Genomic DNA, 22,707 nt, shown 5'->3' with positions numbered 1-22,707 from the left:
TCCCTGTCTCCTCAGAGTGATCAGCTCCTCCAGGGAAGTGCCAGTCAGACATGTGTCATTGTCTATATCCCTAGCTTCAGAGGACAGGCTCAGAGATTTTTGCCTGGGAGGAGAAGCATATAATCTGGGAAACAAATAGTTTGGGGGAGCCTTATTCATTGTATCCTCTAACTTAGTCTTTTAAACAAGAGCTTTTTCTATAAAAAGTCTTTATAAAACACATATACTATTGAATTTTTTATTTTATCTGTGCCTCCAAGTCTTGTATCTTATATTGAGGAAATCAATGAATACTTTTCAAGTAAAGAAAAGAATCACATTAGCACAGTACATTCCAGTTTTTAAGATTATTTCATTGTAAGGATGATAGCTCTTTTCTTGACTTTATTATAGATACAACTCCATCAAGACCTGAGAAACTATCGTAAGGAAGCTGTATATTCCGTTGACCTAGTCATTGGTTGTGGGACTTGAAGGAGAGGGACTGTGTTGATGTCTGGATTTTTCAGCCTGGGTGGTTTGAGCAGTGGTAATTTCATTCAAAGAGGAGTTGGGAGGATATGAAGATAGTGATTAACATAAAGCAAGCTGAATTATAATTAAAGGACAGAGGAGAACGATGGTGATTAATCAGTAAGTCTCAAATGTAATGGGCTTTTGTTGATTCTGATGCATGCTTGAGGAATACAGATATGAGTAACATTTCTCTCAGATTACTTTAGGTCTATATGGGTCTAAAGGTGCACATGCAAATAAAGTGAAATACAAAAGGGACTTTGGGAAGCAATTCTTCCTTGCATTGTGCTTTCAGCTCTATTGAGATGTTGACTGAAAGGGCCAGAATTGTATTCTTCCTTATGATTATGCAGAATTTTGCTATTGGGGCATTAAAAAGGAAGAAACATTGGTTCTGAGTTCTTGTTTTCATGACATGCCTTACCTAATCCATTCCTAATAAAACATGCGTACACACACACACACACACACACACACACCTACACTTGAGATCTCAGTCAAGGCTTGAGCTGGATTTGCCCCCTGAGTCTGTCTCTTCTACCCAATGAAGTTTAGGTTAGTCAAGCAGGATAAAAATTCAGTCACTTCTTTAATTGTTCCTGGAGGGATGGTCCCTAAAGCTTTGTTTGCACCAAGAAATTAATTATCTGTCTATTGGTGGTTTTATCTTCATTTTTTTCTTCCAATAAATGAGTTGCAAATGTCCCATCAAAGAAGGCTGGTCTAAAGTCGAAAGGCAGTCTGATCAAAAGACAAGTATGATGAGGCCTTGTCTTCTTTATGGTGCAGTGTCAGCATCATGAGTAAAAAAAATGCTTTCTCATTGTGGTAATGGCTCAGATTCCTATTGGATCAAGTTTTTAGCAGTCATCTCTTTAGCAGCCTGATCTGGAATATTATATCTCAGTTAAATCAGCTTTAGGAAGTAGATGCTATAATAGGGAAAAATGCACAAACCCCACTATGGAAAATCCATGCAGTTAATCTCAGTTCAATTAAAGGTCTATGACTGTATTTGAGATGAAGTGGGAAATGGGGCTTGTTTGCAGGGCCCATTTTATGGGGAGAGAAAATTCCATGACTTTTCTGTGCCTGGGTAGGAGAGGTAGGGTCAGAACAGTGAAACTGCAACCCAGAAGTGGAAACACGCTTTAGAGTTGTATATTGTGATGTTGTCAGTACATGGGGTCCAACACATGGATATACAGTCATGAGCTACTGCTACTGTCAAATCATGGAGTGTGTGATAATATTTCTGAAGTTCCCCATATCTCATCCTTTTTTGGGGGGTAGTGGAGCTTTTGAAAGAACCATTATTGGGTGTTTTTTGTTTTTTTTTGTTTTTAACTCTTGACCTCTTCTGTATGTTAAAGTATGCGGGAAAAGCCCAATATAGATTTTTAGATTTCAACAAATGTAGGTTTGAATTTAGGTGTACTGTTAGCCAGCTTGACACCTTGAGAAAGTTACCTTATTATTTCTGGGTATTATTTCTTTTCTTTGAATACCTACATCATCTGGTATTGTGGGCCTTAACTGATTTAACATTAAAATTTGTAAAGCCTTTATAGCTTTGTGCCCGAGACTTAGTGGCCATGTAATAAAGGTTAGTTCCTTCTCCTCTCCACATCCCACGCACCTTTACACATAGTTACATCCTTAGGTATCAGCGCAACTGCTTCAAAATCTGGATTTTGAATTAAAATTACCTGATGCTTTTCAGCGCCAACAGTGGTTATTATAGTCTGAATCATTCTATGCATATAGCCTCCAAGTATTATTGGAATCCTTCAGGGATTCACCTCTAAGATAACATTCACCCATTACATTTGTTCTTGTTTAGTTTTCCACACTGGGATTACCAAGAGGAATGAATCATAAAAATTTCAGACCAATTTATTAAAGAGTTTGGGAGCCTACATAATATTGACTCACAACTTCTAATCAATTTTCATTTATTGTATTTTGGATGGCTTTGTATATGAGTAATGAATTACTTTATCATAGACAAGTAACTTCTGATTCAGACCTTTATGAGACCAGAACCTCTTGTGGTCTGAATAGTGGCTCTCAAAAGTACCCAGATCCTAATTCCTAGAAACTGCGAATGTTCCTTTATATGGCAAAAGGGATTTGCAGATGTGATTTAAATTAAGGGTATTAACAAGTGGCGATTATGCTGGATTTTCTGGCTAATACTACATGTAGTCACAACTGTCTTTATAAGACAGAGGCAGAGAGAGAGTAGACCACAGAAGGTAGAACTCAGTGTGATGATGGAAGAAGATGAAGGAAGGAAACGAGCCATGGACAGATTCTCCCCTGAGTCTCTAGGGCAAGCAGGCCTGCCCGCACCCTGACGTTAGCCCAGTGAAATCCATTTCAGATTTCTGGCCTACAGAACTATAAGAAGAATAAATTTTCTGTTTTAAGCCACCAAGTTTGTGGTAATTGATTACAGCAGCAAAGTAAAATAATGCAAGATCTAAACAGCACCTGTTGAGAATAATACAAAATAACGTATTTTCGCCCTCACTACTGAGCTAGATAAGAACAATATGTTTACCTACTTGCTCTTTACGCTTCACGACATGAAGTCATCGAAGAGAGACATCCGCACTGATGTATTCTGTCATTTCCAACCTTGTCACCAACTTGATTATGAAACCATCTAGATAGCAAGGCTGCTGCTGTCGCATTTCAGGTTTCCCTTACGAGTCTCACTCAATTGAATCTGGCTCACAAGCCTCAGGATGGAGACAGCTTGTGCAACTGTGACAGCTGCCAGAACCTGGGTGCTGACGCATCCGACCCCCACGTTAACCTGTGCGTCCCTTGCAGGAGGTTTGACAAGTGACAGTCTGTCCTGATTGCCCATGCAGCTCATTGTTTCTCAGGCGAGTGATTCACAGCTGTATATGGATTCTCTTCGGAACATTTTCCCACTTACACACATACTTTGTGAGTCAGCGTGATAAAGGACATTGAAACAGCAGATAACTACAGTTTTTCTCTAACAATGTGGTTACAATTGCACTAAAGCGAGGAAGTCTAGGAGAGCTAGTAAGTGGAGTCAGATGGCTTCTGCTGCCCACCTGGTCGGCAGAGCATTTTCTCCTGCTTCTGTAGTTCTGGTTCCCTGCTGCCATTTCGTTCTGTGCAATAATGTATGCTCGGTAAGCTGCACCATTTGCCACCCACACATCACTTTTTATTCTAGATTAAAAGCAAAGGAAATTTCATTTCCATTTACCCCGAGACCAGAGCTTGATAAATATTCAGTGCGTTAGAATTACAGTGTATAGTTTTTGGGAAGTAAAAAACTTGATATTTTTAAATGCTAATTTTTTTCATTTAAATTTTTAAAAATTGATTTTAGAGTGCAGAATGCAGAGAGAGAGAGAGAGAGAGAGAGAGAGAGAGAGAGAGAGAGAGAGAGACCGACCCTAGGTATGTGCCCCTGATCAGGAGGAATTGAATCCACCTCCACCACCTTTTTGTGTACAGGATGATGCGCCAGGGCACATTTTATTAAATTGAAGATTTCTATTGGTGTGTCACCTCTTATGGCTTTTTCCTCTAAAATCTTTAAATGACTATTACTTTACCTTTTGGGTGACATTTGACTGACACTGCTAAGCGTAGTAATTGGTGTCAGTCCTTTAGTATTGGGGAGATAACTTTATGACTTTGGATGATTAGATGATGTGACCCGAGTGCAGTCAGCTGGGGTGGCCCCGCTGATCCTCGGCTGCCACAGTGTGAGCTCCTGAGACTGGGTGGTGCAGGTGGGTGGAGGTTGGGCCTGCGCACTCAGGCTCCACACCTCTGTGACGAGCAGAAGTCAGCAACCTCTTTCTGAACATTACCCGCCGATGAGGTGCTGCAGTCAGTCTCTTCACGTTAGGTCCTCTACGAATCTGCCGTTGACAGTGTTACCACAAATTAAGTGGCATCACAGTTTTTGTGTCTCAGGAATCCACCTGGAGGGTCTCTCACAGGCTATGATGAAGGTCCAGCTGGGGCAAGCGTCTCCTCTGTGGTCCAGCCGGGCAGGGTCCACTTACACGCTCACACGCTTGTTGGCAGGATTCAGTTTCTGTGGTTTGTCAGCCGAGGTTTGTCTGAGTTCTAGACAAACTCAGGCTGCCCTCTGTTCTTGACTGAAGGGCTCAGTGTATAGCAATGTATGAAATGGAATAATGATGTTAACCATGCCTGATATATCCTAGGGATTCAATAAATATTTGAGCAATGACACTGATGCTATACTTGCAAATCTGTTGATACATTATGAGCTTTCACTGACACTATTTGATTTCTTCCTTGTAACAGCTCTGTGAAGAGGTTAAAGCAGGCATTTCTGTGTTAGAGAGGGAAACAATCGTGGTGACAAAACTAGTACCTGTTAAAGCTGGGATCCAAATGTAGGGCCCTTTCTACCATAATTTTCCGCTTGGATTCTTTGGAGATGTGACAGGCTGACATGAATTTCCAGTGGACCTAAGGTAGGCTGGGTTTCTCATGCCCTTTCTGCCACAGCAGCTAGAGAGTACTTTTGCCTTTTAGTTTTAGTTGAAATGATGTTTTAAAGGATATAATTTAAAGTGTCAAATATTTCTATAAAATTTATAATTATTAAAAACAGCCGTCTCCGGTGCATCTTCCTCTCATCTCCCTGTCACATTCATCTCTTTTACCTGAATTATCTCAGCATTTATCTTTTATGGCCCACCTGTGGTCGGCAAACTGCGGCTCGTGAGCCATATGCGGCTCTTTGGCCCCTTGAGTGTGGCTCTTCCTAAGCCTTAGGAGTACCCTAATTAAGTTAATAACAATGTACCTACCTATATAGTTTAAGTTTAAAAAATTTGGCTCTCAAAAGAAATTTCAATCGTTGTACTGTTGATATTTGGCTCTGTTGACTAATGAGTTTGCTGACTACTGGCCTAACCGGTTTTTTTTGTTATTAACTTTTTCAGTTTTAGGCACTATCTATTGCCTTCCCACTATAGATTAATCTAACTCCCTACACACCACATAGGCACACATATGTGTGTACATGTGACCAGTGTTCATTGCATAATTCCATTTCGATCACTTTTCTCCATTTACTTTATTATGTTTGTGGACAACAATAAAGTTTACTGATCCATATACTACACTGATTGTTTTTCTTTATAATGTTTTTGTTTTCCCCATAGTTAATAATTGTCTTTATTTTTTTCATTATGGTAAGTTTTCCATGCATATAGATATAGTCAATATGGTTCTGAGCTCATATTGTCTCAAGATATTCTGATCCACCAGGTATTCTGTACGTTGGGTATCTTTGAAGAATGTCACCCCAGTCTTTCTATTTGCTCAGACCTGGACCGGTCACCTTCTGCTCCTGCACAGGTATCAGACTTGGCACTCTCTTCAACATCACCGGGGGATTCTTATTGCCTCTCCCTATGTTGGATCTCACTCCCTACATCCTGTGCCTCTTCTTGCTTTGAGGGAGCACATCTCCCAGTAATTTTCTGAAAATACCTCTATGCTATCCTAACCCCTGATTGATAGACTGAGCATACAGCTTTAGAGTTGGAAATAAGTTTCCTTGAGAAATTTAAGGTGATTACCATACTATCTTCTCGATACTCTTGTCACTGTGAGCTTGGCTTTAGGTTGGTCCAATGGAGCTGTTTTGTTGGGGAAACTTTGATGTCAGTATCATTAGCTGTTTACTCTTGAGCTAGACATATATCCTAGAATTACTCTTGCAAGGTCCTAATGGAATGTTATTGGGGTCAGTTAGGGAAAGGGGGCTCAGGGATGCCAGGATTCAGTTTGCCTATGTTTTCTCAACCACCCTGTCTTCAGTATGTTACCTTACCTTTGACTGTTTGAGACAGTTATTTTACTCTTTCCGGAGAATAAACTTCAGTCTTTTGAAAGATTGAAGGAGAAATAATCATCAGGCTATGAAAGAGCAGGGGAAACATATGGGAATTAATTGCTGTTTAAATACCCTTTCAAATATTTCTTCAGTTCTTGCCGAAGTTCTTTTGCTTTTAGACAATCTTCTAGGCATGTCTAGTATGAAATCTGTGGGACTTTTGGGCTATCATCAGGTTGATTTTTTGTTTTTCCCATAGGCTCCTTTGAATGTTTCTCATATCAGCTTAGTCATTTGTCATGTATCTATAGCTTTCAGAATGTCATTACTTCAGATTCCTCTCATTCTGCTTGTCTTTATGTGTTTGTGCCTTTACAATTACGTTTCTGCTATTTTAATGGCATTTGGGGAGCCAGGGAAGGTAGGTGTGTGTGTGTGTGTGTGTGTGTGTGTGTGTGCAATCTGTCATTCCCCCTCCTCCCCCATCAAGTCCTGGAAACATCCTCTAATTTGAAGGGCTATCAGACATGTATTATGCTTCTAGGGATTTAACTGGGGAACCACCAACAGCTCTTAGCTTCCAGTTTCTTGCCCTGGCTTAGGAATGCCAGTACTAAGCTGGAGAACCTAATTTCCTTATGAGAAGAGGCAGAATTGAGATCCAATTGAGCTTTATTTGGAAATTGGCCCAGTTTCCTTTGGAAAAATGAATGTGTACATATACTTAATATTTATATTTATATATTATATATTAGCACCTGTTGTGGGCGCAGTAACAGGGAAATGAGTAATCAATGTTGGAATGAAATGTCTTGGTTAGTTCTTCCTGGGGATACTCATTTCAATCTATTTTTAAATCTAAGCCGTAAGCTAAGGGAACGGTACTATGCTTGTTCCCCAGGAGCGTCCCAATCCTCTCTCCTCACTGCATTCTCAGAAGCTATGCAGGGGAAACATGCCTCCATCTGCCTATGAAGAGAGGAAGCCAAATGAACCCTCCCAAGTTAGCCCACAGGGAACTTTCCTTTCTGTTTTATGTACCCCAGCTCCAACCCACCTGTCAGAGAACTGGGCTGATTATGTTCTTATTTACACATCTGTTCTTATTTACACATCTATATTGCTATTATTTAACTTTGATTTGGGAACAAAAACTATACTTTGGGTGGGCCTACAGTAAAGTCAAGCTTGAAATGAACTGCTTAAAAGGCCCAAATTGTGCTACTGATTTTAGCAATTATTTTTCTTAATTCATTGTCCTTTGTAATTTAAATGTTAATACAATTTGCCAAATGTAATGGCTGTTCTACAGAGACTAATCACAGAAACAATAATACACAATAACTTATGCCCAAAATCAAGTTAAAAATATTTCTACTTTAGATTTATTATTCAATTTATCTGACTTTTATGGTGCACTTACACTGTGCCAGGCTCTGTTAGTTACTGGGAATAGAGATGAGGTTTCGTGGGCCATACAGGATAGCAAGGTGACACATTTGTAAAGAAATTATCGTAAGAAAGGATTAATGAGATAAAGATAGAAACATATCCTGGGAATAGAGTACCACACAGGGAATCTCCTAGGAGAGAGCAGAGTTCAGAATGACTTCACAAAAGTGATGACTGAGCTGAGTTTGTTTATTTTTCCTTTTTATTGAATTTACTAGGGGTCCAGTACATGAATTCGTGCACTTTGAAAGGAACTTTGGGCCCAATTCTGCGGTGGGCACAGGGGCGGGTCTCGGCCCATCCTCCACTCCTCCTCTGGTCCCTCCCACCATGGCCCCTGGTCCCCTCTCTTCTGGCAGCCCTGCTCCTCCCACCGTTCCCACATGCTGATGAGACTGGCCTCACTTACACCCGACCAGGGGGAGATGGAGAAGCCCTGAGGGGCGATCTGGACCGGCAGCCACCACTTGCATCCGCTGACAGCACCAAGTGATCATGGGGGCTGGCGCTGGGCGCCGGCAGTGGGTGTGAGTGGCAGCTCTGGCACCAGCAGTGGGCGCGAGCACCAGGCAGGACCATGGTGTACGGGAGGAAAGAATTTTCAGTAACTACCAGGAGCTTGCCCCGATGACAGCGACCAGCCTCCCGCCTTGGTCTGGCGCCCCCACTAGCCTGCTCCACCATTCCACTGAAGCTGATGCCCACCATGTTTCCATCTGCTTCTGATGCCTGCCATGTTCCATGCACCCCCTGATGGTCAGCACACGTCATAGCGACCGGTTGTTCAGCTGTTCGGTTGTTCCACTGTTCACTCTATTTGCATATTAGGGTTTTATATATATAGATTGGGGTGACACTAGTTGACAAAATTATACAGGCTCCAGGTGCACAATTCTACAACACATATGTACACTGTACTGTGTTCATCACCCTGAGTCAAGTCTCCTTCCATCACTATTTATCCCTCCCATGCTCTCCGCCATCCTGCCTGACTAAGGGTTGCTTCCTTTTGTGAAAAGTCCTTCTTGGAGGAGGGATAACACATTAGAAAAATGACAGCACTAAAAACTGAAATGTTACAATATTTTAACACTTTAAAAATTACCTTCTGTACAAACTTTGGTAAACTCACAATACATTAAAAAATTAAACATGAATTACCTAGTCAGGAGGTGGTGTAGCCCTCTAAACAGAAAATAATTCTATGACATCAATTTCTTATTTACTAAAGACTTGGGGGGAAAACTCTTTTAGTTTCAGCTGGATTTATAATTCATATTTAAAAGGTGCTTTCAGGGTAAGAATAATCATATGCAGGAAAATGCAAACAGCTCCTTTTAAATATGCCTGAAGGAGAAGATTTCACTGAATTAAATCTCCAGGTTACATTTATCAGTGCCAGCACCTGTGCATTGAAATTAAAATGGAATTACTGTATCAAAATTCTTTCATTTTACTGTATTATGTTTCAGTTGCCTGCATTGATGAATATATATACTCTCTCCCCCAAAGTATAAAATCTTGAGCAAGCCTTGCCAATTATTTATTTTGCATCTTATAGCAAGTAAAGGGATTTGACCAGAAGTTATAGGGTATTTAAAACTACAATACAAGAAGGCCTCATCCTTCAACATTTGTCAAGGGTATTATATCCATTCTGTCAGTCAACATCTATTGTGCCACCACTGTGCCTAGTGCTGCAATGTTATCACCAAGTATTGCTGGAAGTCTTCTCAGTTGCTGGACTCAGACATATTTTTTACTCTCAAGGATTTTATTGTTTAAAAAAGGCGACACTGAGGCGGCAATGATGAACAATACTAGATGAATGCATGAATTAATTAAGTAATTACAATATTGATCAAAAGAATTGTTCAAGAGTTAGATTCAAGGGCGCTGCAGTTTTAGATAGGAAAATGCACATTGGAAAGATGTGCTTTCATTAATTAGAGAAGAATTTATGGAAGGAGTGGAATTTTAAAATGTGTATGCATATATTCCGTTTTTTTGTGTATGTACTAGTATGTGTAAGCATGTGCGTGTCCATGGTGAATGGGGAATATTGGTGCATTTCCAAGTATAGAATGAAACTTGGGAGAATCACCAGCCCATTGCCTGTGTTGTTGAATGAATTTGAATTAACGAATGAGTGAAAAATAAACTTTGAGATGGTTAATGTTCTCAACACTGTCTTACTTTGATATGTGCCGGGAGCCGGTCCATCCTTGCTGTTTCAAGGGACGTGGCATATATGGCATACTGTTCTTAATATGTGTGCTCACCTTCTTGGCACTATGTGTTTTAACCAAGGTCTCCTCTCAGAGAAAGGTTGTTTCCCCAGGTGGGGATTTTCCCCTGAAGTTAGGGAGGGAATAAAACCCCTCAACTAAGTGCCAGGTGGGTAATTAATCACTTTAACTATGAACAATCATGCGTAAGCTACATAATCTTTACTCCCTGGAATGGAGATAAGAAACACCCTAACCTTTGTAATAGAGATTGATAGGATTGAATCAACTGGTATAAATACAGATGTAACAAGACAGCGACAGACAGAACTTAGAAGACAAAACCTAGACACAGAACCTAGACACAGAACCTAGACACAGAACCTACACAGAACCTAGAGACAGAAGAACTTTGCTGGAGAGAACATGGCAACAGAACCTAGACAGAAACTGGAGACAGAACCTAGAGACAGAACCTAGCGAGAGAACCTGGCTGAAGAACCTGGATAGAACATGGCAAGAGAACCTGACTAGAACCTGGTGACTGAACCTGGCTGGAGAACCTGGACAGAACCTGGCTGAGAACCTAGCGAGGGAACATGGCTACAGAACCTGGCTGGAGAACCTGGAGAACCTAGCAAGAGAACATGGACACAGAACCTGGCTGGAGATCCTAACCAGAACTTCGCTGGAGATCCAGACCAGAACTTGGCTGGAGATCCTGGCTAGAGATCCTGGTTAGGCTGCTGATCAACTGAACACTGTCTCTGTGTCATTCCTTCTTCGCCGACTCCGTCCACACCTTTGGGGACCCCTGGACCTGCTGGGGTTGGACCCCAGCAGATATGAGCACTCAATTTGTGATGCCTAGCAACCATCCATCTAGAGCAGGGGTGGGCAAACTTTTTGACTCGAGGGCCACAATGGGTTCTTAAACTGGACCAGAGGGCCGGAACAAAAGCATGGATGGAGTGTTTGTGTGAACTAATATAAATTCAAAGTAAACATCATTACATAAAAGGGTACGGTCTTTTTTTTCAATAGTTTTATTCGGCCCGCGGGCCGTAGTTTGCCCACGGCTGATCTAGAGAGACATCTAGAATGAAGTTTGACCTCTTACTCTGGCTTTTGTGTTTTCCTGGTTAGGCTAGGGAATCAAATACAGTTTTCTGTTCTTTGAAAAATGTATCTTAAGGAATATATCCCTGGGTGTGAAACACTAGCTATTCAGTCTGCTTTTCAGTCACTGACTACCCTTTCTAGGGTCAAGCACCACTCATTGCTTTCTGCTTTCAGCTATGGTACATTCTTGGCTCTGCCCTTACTAAAGGTATTGTTTTAGTCTGAATCAGGTAGCAGACAGATGCCACATAGAAATTCAAAAAGGCAAAGCTTAAAAGAAACGATTTGAAACCATGATAGGAGAGTAATTATAAAGATGTAGAACAAAATATAGAAGTATTCAATGACCGAGGGAGCGTACCCGAGGAAGGTCGAACTTGGGGGAGAGTCCTTCTCTGCAAGGCTATGATTCAGGCCTCATTGGAGAAGGTATTCGTTGCTGCCCACTCTATGGTCCCTCTCAGCTTGGCCCTTCAGAGTTGTCCTGAGTTGGGAGGAGGTGGCTTGACCTCACTGACCAGTTATTACATGCAGGCTGCCCCAGGAAGAGGCTGTGCTTTGGCAATGACAGGATGCGACTTTCTGGTGATGTAAGAGGCAGATGTAATGGTATGGGGCCAGACCTGTTTGGAGTAATTCTGTTTGGTTGGAGTTGTGTGTACCTGAGAGGGGTTTTCAGATGATAGAACTCTATAGCTAGGGAGCAAAATAATTCATTTCTTCTAGATGAAATTAGTTTTCCTTTAGGATGATCAAGGTGGAGCATTGGGGAATGAGTCAACAGTAGCATCTGGTAAATCAGAGATTGCTGATGCTTTTGATACCTCCCAATTGAGTATCTCAGACAGATGACTAATCCAGCATGGGTTTTTAATGTCTCAGCGAGACAGGATGTGGCTCAGGCATTTCAAGTTGGGCATTTGATGTTGGATTTGAGAGAGTTCATTAAATACCGGCAGATGGCAAGAATGTTGCACAGGCTGAGGGGTATGGCCATACTTTTCAACTTGTCTTGCTGTATCTGGAAGCTTCCTTTCTACTTAAAAAAAAATTATAAAAGAGAAACGTTTTTAAAAACACCCAGCATTGTTAAGCTGGTTATTTATTAAAGGTAGTTGTTGGTTTTTTTGAGAAAACATGATCAATTTTTATTTCCTTTGCTAGTGTAAATTAGCAAAATATTTCAATCAAAAAGCATTTATTGGTGCTGTTAAGCATATAAAGGAAGCATGTTAAATTTACCTTTGCATACTTACTCTGTGCCACATATTGTGGATATTAGGAATACAGACATAAAAGTCAGATATAGACTTCCTTTACCAGTTCTTACCTCTGAGAGAGAATGCTATTTTAGACAGTATTGTTTATTTACTTTCACTCAGTTCCAAACTGGACCTTGAAGTGAGAAATTAGACTCAAGGCCTTGCTTCCGAAGCTTTTATTGAGACCTTTTCTTCTCTTCAGTATGCACACCATCATGTTCACTGCGACAGATAAAACTGATAAAGGATTAGAAACGAACCTAACTCTGAACTTACCTTGCATATAAGTCAAGGACAAACTAAGACCAAAGACCTGGAACATTGCTATCAGGACAAGAAAGTCTCTTCACTGGAAAACAAACTCAGCCGGTTTATTTCACGCACACAGAAAGACAGGTACACAAAACAAGCATTAAAAATACCTTCTGTGGAGACATCATTTCTTATATTGCAATGTTGTATGCACTCTAAAAAAGAAGCTTCACATCTTTTCACAAAAAGTTCAATTATTTTTAAGTGTTTAAAAATTCCTTAATATGTTTTTGTTGCTAATTTTTGCCTCTTGAGTCATGGTTACCAAAAATGTGATCTAGATTCCTGTTTTGTTCACCTCTATGACCTTCACATACCATATACATACTTCACTCTGTGGACTAGTGTGATCTGGCTTTGTGTATCAACTGGGAGGAATGGAAATCATAGCTATTCTTGAGGAGGCCTTGAGATTTATTTTGTTAATGCTTGTAAAACTCATTAAGATTCTGTAAATTGTGTGCTGTAAATGGTAAGGGATTATTTAGACATATGGTTGTTGTGATTCTATTGTGTACAAAGAAAATTTGACTTTTTTCGTAATTATTTTATTAGTTCTTTATGCAAATTGACACATTCATTCTAAAGTTATGTAAATGAAAGCAATTTTTTAACAAAATCAAAAGTACTATATGCAAAAAAAAAGGCCTCTGCAAAAAAAAAAAAAAAGTGCCATATGAGAGTAATATATCAATATATAGAAGTTAGTAGCACACACATCTCATCAGGAATATTATGGTTGTGTTTCATTAGGTTAAAAATATATTTAGTAATTGTTCATGAAAGTGCTTGTGAATAACAAGCATTTTAAATTTTTTTTAAATTTTATTTTTCAATTACAGTTGACATTTAATATTATTTTGTATTAGTTTCATGTGTATAGCATAGTAGTTAGACAATCATATACTTTACAAGTGTTTCCCCTAATATTCCCAGTACCCAGTTGGCACCTTAAGTAATTATTACAATATTATTGACTATATTCCCTATGCTGAATTTTACACCTCCGTGGCTGTTTTATAGCTACCAACTTGTATTTGTTAATCCACTCACCTTTTTCACCCAGCCCTCCAAATCCTCTCCCCTCTGGTAGCCATCAGTCTGTTCTTTGTATCTATGAATTTATTTCTATTTTGTTTGTTATTTATTTTGTTCTTTAGATTCCACATATAAGTGAAGACATATGGCATTTGTCTTTTGCTGTCTGACTTATTTCACTTAGGATAATACCTTCTAGGTCCTTCCATTCTGTTGTAAATGGTAAGATTTCATTCTTTTTTTATGGTCAAGTAATGGTCCATCATATATATGTGCCACTACTTTTTTATCCTCTTGTCTTTTGCTAGGCACTTGGGTTGTTTCTATATGTTGAATATAGTAAATAACACTGCAATGCACATAGGGGTGCGTATAGGGTGGGGCAAAACTAAGTTTGGGAAATAATACAATAATTAATAAATAAAGGAGACATATGTACTACTATCTGTAATACTTTAAACAAAATAAAATTTTTAAAAAATATAAGAATAAACTCTGTGTTTTACATACTCACAATAATAAATCTACTTTTGCCCCACCTTGTATATTCTTTCAAAATAGTGTTTTGGGTTTCTCTGGATATATACCCAGAAGTGGAATTGCTGGATCATACAGCAGTTCCTTTTTAAAATTTTTGAGGTAACTCTATACTGTTTTCATAGTGGTTGCACAAATCTGCATTCCCACCAACAGTGCATGAGGGTTCCCTTTTCTCCACATCCTTATCAACACTTGTTTGTTGATTTATTGATAGCCATTCTGACAGATGTGAGGTGATATCTTCTTATGGTTTTAGTTTGCATTTCTCTGATGATTAGTACATTGAGCATCTTTTCATATATCTATTGGCCATCTGTATGTCCTTTTTGGAGAATTGCCTGTTCAGGTCCTCTGCCCATTTTTAAATTGGATTATTTGTTTTTCTTGTGTGTTGAGTTGTGTGAGTTCTTTATAAATTTTTGATATTAACTCCTTATCAGCTGTATCATTGTTGGATATCTTCTTCCATTTAGTAGGGTGTCAGTTTGTTTATGGTTTCCTTTGCTGTGCAAAAAACCTTTTAGTTTGATGTAGTACAATTTATTTTTTCTTTTTTTTATCTTGCCTAAGGAGAAACAGCAGAAAAAATATTTCTAAGATATTTGCTGCCTGTGTTTTCTCCTAGGTGTTTTATGGTTTTGAGTATTACATTTAAATCTTTAATCCATTTGGGCTTATTTTTGTTATGGAATAAAGTTTTAAATTGGATACATTTAAAAGATTCTGTGTCCATTGTTCTTCTGACCATTTGTAGTTTTCGATTGTTATGTTCTCCGTGCAGTTTTAAACTTACTAGACTTCTTTTCTGGACTTTATCTATGTTAAGAGAATGTTTTGATCTTGCAATAGAATTTGCACATATTAACCTATCTACCATCTACTGTATTTTAGTCTTTCTGCGGCTTTATTATTTTGTTTTGTTTTTTTTTTTGTGTGAACTGAAGCTGATTATATGTTTTTTATTTCTATTCTCCTTTGAGATTACAAAGTTAAGAATTTATGTTCTCTTTCAGACTTTTAATAGAATATATTTCCTCTTTTTTTTTAAAAAAAAAATTGAGGACCATTGCTTATTGTGTAGTTTCTCCATCAAATAATGTGAATCATGGAAGTCACCACAAAGTATCAAATCATTAGTCTAAACCATGTCTTACATCTCTTAGCAGTATATGTCCTTAACATATCCTTGGCTACATTAATATTAATAAGAGTGTGCAAAATCCCCAATTTCTATTCCCATTTTATTTATTCTACTTTGATTTCATGTCAGTATGACCTAGAGTTAATCAGTTTTCCGCTGATCTAACAGACTTAATGTTTAATTTGTATTCATTTAATTTTTAATATAAAATGCTTCAGTTAAGTTTTGTTACTTTTTGATGGTCTAATTAATATACATTTCAATCACATTCTTTGCTATTCTATTTTTTTCATATAACTGAATAATTGCTTCCTCTGAAAATGGATGAAATTAAGTAGACTAGAAATAACCTTGTATATAATATAAATTTGAGGAATGCAAGTAATATACTGTTATATATTGAAAATGGTAAAATATTATCATTTAAGAATGATAATTTTAATTTTTTGATTGTGGAGTTATTGAAAGTCTTTTTCACATGTCCTCCTTATCAAACATATCTTTTATTATCTGTTTCTCAGTCCAGTACACACACACACACACACACACACACACACACAGGTGAGCATATATTTACATACACACTAGCACTGAGGGCCTCTCTGTTTTATAATTGTTAAAAGAGAATATAGAGAATGAGAATGGGCCAGAGTTGTTAAGTCAAAAGTCTATGCATATAATGTGCCTAGAACAGTGCTGGCCATTTTGCAGGTCACACAAGTAGAAAATATTGCCCCTAATCATAAAGATAAAATATATTACAGTGCATAGTAGCAAATAGTTAAAAACAATAGATTTGAGTTGCCAAGATCATTTGTATGTACTATGGAAATTCAGAGAAGAGAAATAGTCTCTGAATTTTTTGTACCCAGCCAAATACAGGCTTTTAAAAAATTTATAATCATCATAGAATTAACAGTAGAAAGTTAGGCTTTGGCAGATGTTGAACTGGGTTTCAAATAAACCGTTTTCCACGATAAAGTCCTGATGTATTTTCCCTCCTCACTATGCCCTTCCTGACACCGGATTTGCCAGATGTGGTAAGCACATTCACATACCAGGATCATATGATGCCCCCACCTCTTCTCACCCGCCTCTTCTCCTCAGAACTTGTATCTCAGGAGGTGCTTTGGCTTAAATGCAGGTGCTTCTCTGCATTCTCTCCTCTTCACACTCAGTTGGAAATAATTATTCCTTCTTTATGTTCTCCTAAACACCTTATTTCTTTATCTCTGTAATGCTCATCATTTGGCCTAGTTTTACTTTCTAATTACTTATCTACACATCTCTTTATGCCTTGAGTTCAGAGTTCATGACATATTTATCGTTCCTTTCCCCCACCCTCAAGTTTAGTCTTGTAGACAGCAGTTGTTGATCAATAGATAATTAAAACTGTGTAGTGAATTTGTTTGAAATAGTGGACGTAAACAATATAATTTTAATTAGATTAATGTAAGAGGTAATTAATTTTCTATTAGCTAAAAGCTTTCCCCTCAAAGGAAAACTTCAAGCCCAGGTGGTTTACTGTTAAAACCTTTTCTTAAAATAAAGGATGAGGGTTGTTCCCAAGTTATTGTATGAGGTCAACATTACTGTAAAAATGAAGACATTTAAAAATGTATGTTTTTATTGATTTTTAGAGAGTGAAAAAGGGGGGAGGAGAGAGAAATAGAGATCTGAGAAACATTCTGCGCACACCGTACCAAATGGGTCAAAGACTTTAACAGACACTTCCCCAAAGAAGACATACAGATGGCAAATACCATCTGCAAAGATGCTCCACATCATGTGTCTTGATTGTGGTGGTCATTACACAGGTGTATACATTTGTCAAAAATGCCCAACTCTACATTTAAAATGGGTGCATATTATGTATTTAAATAAGACCTTTATAATTTTGATCCTAAAGAAAAAACTATTTGAAAAATAGTATTTACTTACTTATTTATTTATTTATTCATTTATTTATTTTTAATTTCTTTATTGATTAAGGGATTACATATGTGTCCTTATCCTTGCATTTCCCAAATAGTATTTATTTATATAAAATGATCTGCCATGAAGGATAGTTTAGTTTTCCAGAAGTTACACATTTTGCCTTTCATACTCAGTCTTGCTGAAATTGCAAACTAAACTTGAATAAACTTTATAGAGTGACCTTTAACCTTTTTGACATTAGCTCCTGTCTCGTGTGCATAAACCTGACATTAGTTTAGGCTTTTTTCTAATTTTGGAAGAATAAATACTATCATTAAGCTAGAGTCTGATAAATGCACAGATGTTTTAAGAGATAAAAGAACATACAGATGATGTATTTTAAAATTGTACACTTGAAACCCATATAATTTTATTAGCCAATGTCACCCAAGTAAATTTAATAAAAATTTTAAAAAGAACATGCAAATTGATTGTATTAAAATAGAGTAGCAAACCAATGCATTCTTCTTTAAAGTTTCCCAGATGACTATGAAAGGATGTCAACTATATAAACAGGTAGTAGGTGGGGACAAAATGTGTTGGAACTGAGTGTCTTAGAGGAATTGTAAGGATTGCTTCATGTACTATTAAAAAGAGAACAGCTCTGGCCTGGCCAGTGTGGCTCAGTGATTGCGCGTCAACCTATGAACCAGGAGGTCAGGGCACTTGCTCATGCTTGGTTTGTGGGCTAGATTCTTGGTGGGAGGCATGAAGGAGGCAGCCAATCAATGATTCTCTCTCATCATTGATGTTTCTATCTCCCCCTCTTCCCTTCCTCTCTGAAATCAATAAAAATATATTTTAAAAAAGAGAGAACAGTTCTTCTTAATCGACCTTTCAATATTCGTGCAACTAAAATAATTGCTCTAATAGCAATTCTACTTTTTAATAAATGTGAAATACTTTTGATAGTGGCAAATCCCTGAGTGTAGCATGTCACCATGCACAGTAACATAATTTTTGTGTGTGGATGCTAGGAGGTGGATTTAGTGTACTCATTGCATAAAGATTTGTTTTTTCCATGCAGCTATAAATGCAATTTAGAATTGATATCAAAATTCCAAATGATTCCAAGAGAAATTTTGTTTTTTAGAAGACTTACACATTGTAGGGTTGATGAATTTCAGTAACCTGGAGGAAATGGCTGTGGTGAAAAGATAGCATAGGGTAGCACTGCAGAGTTATTTTCAGAAAATTTTGAACAGATGTTTAGTGCTTATGAGCTGATAAAAATATCACATTTGACACTAAGTTGTTTGAACATGGCTAATGCTTTAAACTGTGATCTCTTTCTCAGGACTGAATGTAAGATAAGTGAGTCTGTTCCTCCAGAGTAATAACCATTACTGACCTGTATCTGGTTGATCATTGGCACTGTTATAGTTTTGATATAAATAAACCACCTTAACATCTTACAATTTTCCTCCTCTTTCAGTGGCCCAGTAGGCTCTTAGGACTCCAGTTTTAAAAAGTATTCTAAAAAAATAACACGGGTATATCTTCTTTTGGTGTTGCCTTTCAAATCGACAAAAATGAATAATCTTTATGTAAGGTCATCCGTGTAATGGGATCGGCTATGCAAATGTGGAGATTAGGTGTACACTGGAGTTAAACTGCTTTGCATAATAAAGGTTAGAGGGATTTGAAGAGCAAATGGAAAAAAAAAACCTGTGGGAGAAAATAGATACCAAGGAACCTGGGCACTTCTTAGTGGAAGGGGGTATGATAGCACCCTTCTACTCAACCATCATTCCAAGGAGAAAAATACTTGCTGGGGTGGGGTTTAGTTCTGCAATTTAAATCCTGTAGAGGTTTTGGTAAAATCTAAGTAGCTCGCTAATGATTGGTGTGAATGCTCTCAATATGAAATAAAGTAGGTGCTGAATTCAACACTAGTTTGAATATGAGATGAACACAGTGAGAGCAAGTTAAATATATATACTCTTATAATATGTTAAACGAATTAAATAAAATATTTTATATATTCATATAATAACATTTTTATATTACATTCAGATATCACCTCATAAGGAAATCCCATGTCTTCAAATGTTAGACTAAGGTAGTTATTCTAGAAGTAGTTTTCTTTGATTGAGCTTAAATTTGTTTCTCCATGGTATTTATGTATTATGACATTTATTCTTTGAAACGGTATAGAATTGGTCCAATATTTCTTCTGCATAATCTCTATGTATTAACCAATAAATCTAATAGGTTGAAATTTTGTGTAAATTTAGGTTCATATTCTATGGAAAAATTACCTGACATCTAGAATTTTAGGAACACAGTTGAATCTCCAGTAAAAAGTTTTAATCATTTGAAATGAAAGAAACTTATGAGTTTGTATGTTCATGGGGCTTCCCCCCTCATATAATTAAAGATTATATTTAGTTTGATAAAACCTTTCTTAGCCATCTTTAATTATAAAGCGGTGAAGTGGAAAATTATGGTTTTAAACAGCTAATTTATATACTGTCTTTAGGGGGCAGTACTAAACCACTGATAAATTTTTTTATTTTTGCTAATGCTATTGGTAATGACCACCATTAAATAAAATTAAGATAACAATAATGAGATTTGGGATGCAATTATGTACACCTCTTAATATTTGTAAAAATTTCTAGGGAGTCAAAGGCGAATGACAGTTTGAAATTTAGTCATTTAATAATTCATCCAACAATTATTAAAATCCATTATGTATAACACATATGTGAATAAGGCAATGTTTGCTTTCAGATAACTTACAATTGAGTAGGATAAGCAAACCATACTTGTATGTGTCTGCTATGTGTATATACGTAAGATAAAGATACTAATGATATAAATAACAATATTTATTGATAATTGTTTATTTGCCAGTCACTGTCTAGCAATTAATTTTATCCTCATAAACCCCTATTGAGTAGGAATTATTATAATGCCTACTTTGCAAATAAGAAAGCTGAGGATTAATAAGAATATGTGATATAATTGGTGATGTATGAACAGGGTAGAGACATAAGAGTTTTTCTTTGGGAAGGAGAAAGAGACATTGGAAGAAAAGAACTGATTAGCCTATGAAATATTGATAATTCTTAGCCAAGAATGTAATGACTTATACTGCCACGCCATCTCAATCTTGATGGTCAAACCAATCGTGAGTTAGTGAAGGAGATGCCTATTTGATCATTCTATTCATTTTTGTAGACAGCATTGATCATATTGATGCTATTGCTATATTAAGGTTTTGGACATTCCCCAATATTTTCACCCAGATGATCTGCAGGACCAAAAATCTCTGTGATAATCATCTTATATTACTGATTTGAGAAATGTGTACTTATGAAAGTATGGGGCTATGTACCAGACTGCAGAAATTTTCACTGGCTGTCACAGATAACAAAATGCTTTGGGGAATATCATCATACAGTAGAAATATATTAACAAATATGCTTCTTCAATTTAAACTGCAATGGTATCAGCTTGGTTGTTCAATATACTGCCTTCACAGGTCATTGTGCTCAATGAGAGGCCATGCAACACAAGGTTAAGGGGTAAGCTCTAGAGTCAGGCAGTTGGGAAGGAATCCTTTCTCTGCCACTTTCCAGCTCTGTGACCTTGGGTTTTACCTGACCTCTCTGTTAGTATTTACCTCAAGGGGTAGTTGTGTGAATTAAAATAATGAATAATAGTGCTCAAAAGACTGTAGTTATTATTATTGTGTCTTATAGACAGTAACTTATGATTGGAGACTAATTTCATAATTTCTCAGTTATTGAAAATTGATAAAGGGAAACAAGATGTGGATGCCAAAAATAGTTGTATAAAGCTTTATATTTGATTTTTAAAAACAACAACATTTGGAAGGGGTGCTATTTGCAATTCAATATATAAAATATCTTTACTAACTTCAGTAGTCATGATCTATCAGTATTGTGCTGAATACTACTTTCCAAAGATTTTTAGGCAAACTTACTATCTTTCTTTTTTTCTAAAAAAAAAAAAATTCCCCTTGATGAGCATTTAGCAGGTTCTTTGAATATGGATTTTTTCTTCATTTCTGGCAAAATTTCTCACCTTATTTCTTAGATAAATCCCTACTAATTCAACATGAATCTCTTAGTTTGACCCCCTATTTACCTTAGCTTTTAACTTATTTCATCTTTTGTTCTATTTTCTAGGAAATGTCCTCACAGTTACTTTCCAACTTTCCTGTTGGAGTTTATGTATTTGTGTGATAGCATTCTGTTCTTTTTCAGGGATGCAAATATCTTCTATTTCTATAACTTTGTTTCTGTATATTTATTTTGTTCTCTGTTAAAGACTTCCTTTAAATTTGCAGTGAGCTTTTGGTTTTTGGTCAAATTTAACTGAACACTTAGAAACTATTTATCCGGGTGGAATTTGTCCAGATGTGGCCTTCATAACAGGCATTATGGCACAGATCCCCACCATATTCCTACATACTTAGAGATCTTTTTTCTTAGGAGGTTAATTTTTGTAGAGAGGAATATACTCTACTCTCCTGTCTGGAGGGATATAACCTCAATATTCTCTAAGGTAAATATGGTAGGCACTGGGGTCGGGTGGGATTCCTCATCTATAATATAGATATTCACTTAATTCCTTTGTTTTTAGAGAGAGGCCCCTCTGCTCACTGTGCCTAGATTCTTAGAATTCATAATCCCTTTGCTTCAATCTCACCAGAATGTAAATCTCCAATTTCTTGTTAGGTGGTAAAGATTTAGTTTCTTGGCTAGGTGAGAGGGTAGGTCTAGGGAGTCTAACTTTTTCTAATATATAGTGTCATCCTGTTTTAGCCCCATCTGCACCTACACCTTCAGAAGTAGTGAATCTCTCCATGCGTTAAGCCCTTGGGAGGGTGCTGAGGCATGAACAGGCCGGCTTCTTATTCTCTCCTCTTGCAGGCACTTGGCTTTCAGGTTTCTCAAACTTTCTAAATCGGGTAATATCTATTCATCTGTTTATTATTATCCAAAACTTTTCTTGATATTGCTCATCATCTTTCAGCAGACTCCTTTTGTCCTTGTCCTTATGGTTTAGACCATGTTGAAAATTGAAGTCCTATGATTTGCTTAAAAGGAATTACCCTCCTTTATATGATAATATAACATGTTATGAATCATTTTTTTTCAAAAAGGAGACTATGTTTTTGGTGACATAGTGAAAATATGGGATTTTTAAGTAATTTCTATTCTAAAAAAGTATTTGCACACTATTCTTCTGATTGCATTTAGA

At 37.3% G+C, this 22,707-nt stretch overlaps 1 protein-coding gene across 8 annotated transcripts in view; it reads left to right on the top strand.

Annotated features, from left to right (window-relative positions):
• ANKS1B (ankyrin repeat and sterile alpha motif domain containing 1B) overlaps positions 1-22,707 on the top strand; it is an 812,878-nt gene that overhangs the window by 156,279 nt on the left and 633,892 nt on the right. The window lies entirely within an intron of this gene.

The sequence above is a fragment of the Myotis nattereri genome (assembly GCF_964212035.1).
Source record: "Myotis nattereri genome assembly, chromosome: 2".
Classification (NCBI taxonomy): Eukaryota; Metazoa; Chordata; class Mammalia; order Chiroptera; family Vespertilionidae; genus Myotis; species Myotis nattereri.
The sequence above is the reverse complement of the archived record's forward strand: the minus strand, read 5'-3'. Positions and strand labels throughout refer to the sequence as shown.